The sequence below is a fragment of the Orycteropus afer genome, unplaced genomic scaffold (assembly GCF_000298275.1).
Source record: "Orycteropus afer afer isolate SDZICR_OR568_19922 unplaced genomic scaffold, OryAfe1.0 scaffold00114, whole genome shotgun sequence".
Classification (NCBI taxonomy): Eukaryota; Metazoa; Chordata; class Mammalia; order Tubulidentata; family Orycteropodidae; genus Orycteropus; species Orycteropus afer.
In genome coordinates, this window is record NW_006921701.1 from 3,125,215 (window position 1) to 3,129,102 (window position 3,888).

Consider the following 3,888-nt stretch of genomic DNA (forward strand, 5'->3'; position numbering starts at 1 on the left):
TTCTAGGTGTCCAGACTCACTGAATCAGAATGCAGAGAAGAGTATAACTTGATTAAAATCCACAATCACTTCAGCCAGTAGTGTTTTTTTCAAGTTCAAATTTGTCTTTTCTACTTGAAAAAAAAAAAAAAGTGTCTACAACAGTTATCCTAATAACTAACGGAAAAGGATTGTTTTAGGTAATATTTCTTTAATATAAATCTAGTTAGACATGTCCTTATAGTCAGTATGGATATCTTTGTCACAGAAACACAAGTAAAACCTTAAGAGTTCTGTTTTCTGTGAGGTCAAAAACTGTATCTTATTCTTCAATCATCGTTTTGTAAAGATTTTTACTCATTGTATTTTCTTTAATATGTATGTGTATGTTAAAGTAGTTACTTAATGAATGGATTACTATGAAAATGACCAAATCATACCAAAGAACTTAAGAGGAAGTACTTTCAAAATTATTTTATTGAGATATTTTCTAAAATTCCATCTGGGAGCCAAAAGAGAAAATAATTATGTTGATTTTAATGGTATAAAGATGACAATTTGACATTAAGAAATACTGCGCAAAAATAAGTGTTTTCTTTTTCTTTTTTATAACTATACCACATGTTTTCCTAAATTACATGTCACGATATTTGTAGAAAGCAGGGCTTTTCATCCTTTTTGTATTAAGGAACTTCAGAAGCCTGTTCAATTTAAAGTCTTTTGTTTAAATCATCATCTGGTATAAATAAATGTTTGTAGTTTTGTTTATCATACATATACATATATGATACTGTTTATCATGTTGTTGTTGTTGTTGTTATGTGCCATCAAGTCGGCCCCGACTCATAGCGACCCCTCCTTGGGTTTCCGAGGCAGTACCACTATGGAAGTAGATTGCCCAACCTTCCTTCCGAGGAGTGGCTGGTGGGTTTGAACTGCCAGGCTTTGGTTAGCAGTCAAATGCCTTAGGGACTATGCCACCAGAGCTCCCCATATATGTATATATATGTATCATACTGTTTATCATACACACACACACACATACACATTGTGATTTATTGCTACAGGGAAATCTGAGTATGCTGCATGGGTGGCATATATGTGAGAAGATCAAAAACAACTCAAACCTGTTTCTATCAAGGCAATCATGGCAACCCCGTGTGTTATAGAGTAGAACTCTGTAGGGTTTTCTTGGCTATAATTTTTACGGAACCAGATCACCAGGCCACTGGATCCACAGTGCCACTGGGTATATTCAAACTAACATTCTGGTTAGTAAACCAAACAACAAACCCACTGGCATCGAGTTGATTCCAACTCATATCAACCTATACGTCAGAGGAGAACTGTCCCATAGGATTTCCAAGGCTGTAAATCTTTAGGGAAGCAGACTGCCTCGTCTTTCTCTCACACAACAGCGAGTGGGTACGAACCACCAACCTTTTGGTTAGCAGCTGAATGCTTTAACCACTGTGCCACCAGAGCTCCTTTTTGGTTAGTAGTTGACCCCAAACTTTGTACCCCCTAGGAACCTTTGTGAGGGGATCACAGGTGCACAAAGCCCAGGCTACTTGCCGTGATAGTGGTAGGATGGAACCTTTGACTGGAATGGAATAGAAAATTGTATCTTGTTTTTTTATATTCAGAATTGAAGGGGTAAGAAAGATGTATGTCAAAACAGGATGTCAATTTCGTATACAAACATGCAGGTGGAAGCAAGTTAGAGGAAAATAAAAGGGGGGGGGAACACTGTAGTCATATCATTTGTTGAGTCAATTGAATCCAGTAAGCATTTATTCAGAACAAACAATATGCACCAGCTAATATAAAGATAAGTAAGACAATTATCATCTTCAAAGGACATTTGGTCTAGAAGGAAAGACCAACCTAGAACAAGTTACAATCTAATAAAATAATATACCCAGGGTTCAAAGGAAGCACTGATGGGGAAGCAAGTAATTTAGGAAAAAAGTATCACCAGGAAGATGACATTTACACTGGTCTAAAAAGATGAGTAGCTGTTCCCCAGCTAGGGGAGGGCATTCCAGGAAGGGGGAACAGAATGTGAAGCAAAGCCCAGAAGCAAAACAAAACTACATGACACCCTGTGGTAACAGAGAACATCTTGATGCAGATGAATAAAAGAAGCAGGACGTGAGGCAGGAGAGGCAGGCTAGGGCCAGATTATGAAGTCAGTTGGCTAAAATGTACCTCTCCAAGTGTGGTCATGAATGGCTGGTGGTTTGCAAACTGTTTGTTACTGGTCTACAAAATGAAGTGTTTAGACACTTTTTATAGCAATCTGACAGAAATTTATGGCCTCTGAGTAACAAAAATTTGGAGCTTGTATGTATGCCTTTTTAAAAAAGTGTTATGATCTTAAAATTTCATTTTGCTAGTACTAGTCTCTGATGAGGGGGCTCTGGTGGCATAGTGCCTAAGGCATTTGACTGCTAATTGACAGGCTGGTGGTTCAAACCCACCAGTCACTCCTCGGAAGGAAGACTGGGCAATCTACTTCCTTAGTGATACCGCCTTAGAAACCCAAGGAGGGGTCTGTGGTGGATTGGAAAAAACAAACAAACAAACAACTGGTCCTTCACCACATAATTTGAGAAGCATGGGCCTTAACATTAATGCTTTCCTAATATATTAAAATAGAACATGGCATGTTTTTGGCTTTGGACACATACTGCCAGATTGGTTTTAAGCAGACACTATTGGTTGCCTACCAAATAATCATTTCCCTTTTTCCTTACTTTATGGAAACACTGACTTTGCTTGTGCAGTACATTAGTAAAGGTAGGCCCCTCCTTCAAATGTCCGGTCCCGAACTAAGGCTGGCCTAAGCCAAGCACAGTATCCCATTTTTTTGACAGCAACTGATGCAAGGGCAGGTATGTGACCAATGAGATCTTAGAGGAAGCGTGCAGAGGGATGTTTCTGGGAAACAGTGTACTCCCTGACAAAGAGGCAGCACTAAGTCTCATCTCAAACCTGGAACTTCCAACTTCTAGACTTCACATAGGGGAGATAATGACAATTATCACTTAGCCATTAGTTGGATAGTGTTACTTGCAGCTGACTGCATCCTGATTTAGATCTCTAGGTGATCTCAATGTTGTGACCTTCACTGTTGGTATAACAAGGAAGCTGGCTTAATGAGAAAATGGTTGCCTATCCAATACCGATTTATCATTTCCTCCTTTGGAAAAGAATTTTAGAATCCAACATATGCTTCAATTCAAGGAGAAGGATCTTGTGCAGCCAATCAGCATAAAGCATTCTGCTGACAAATATATAAAACTATATGTTGTTGTTGTTATGTGCTGTTGAGTCAGTCCCGACTCATAGCAACCCCTCCTTGGGTTTCTGAAGCAGAGCCACTATGGATGTAGATTGTCCAATCTTCCTTCCGAGGAGCGGCTGGTGGGTTTGAACTGCCAGCCTTCTGGTTAGCAGTCAAGAGCCTTAGGCACTACAGTACCAGAGCTCCTATAAAACTATATACATAACCTAAATGGTCTAATCAGATTAAAGAAAGGAACTTAGTGTCCATGCTTGAGAAATGGTTTCTCTCTTCTGCTAGACTTGAACACAAAGTACAAAGTCTTCACCAGTCCTAGGTGAGTGAGGTCTGAGATGAAAATAACCTGGGTCTTGGATGGCAACATTGAACCTATGATGTCATTGCTTGTCCTAACTCTGGGCTTCCAGTTAAATGAAAGACTTTTCCTTAATCAGCATTTTTCTGTGGCTTGCTATCAAAAGCATTATAATTGACAAAAGTGGAATTATCATTTAGCAGTCTTGGAAAGCTAAAGAAATACTGGGTAGTCACACAGGCACTCTTTTTAGAAAAGCAGTTTAGAAAGTTTCCAAAAATTCAGTAAAAAAAAAAAGATAGAT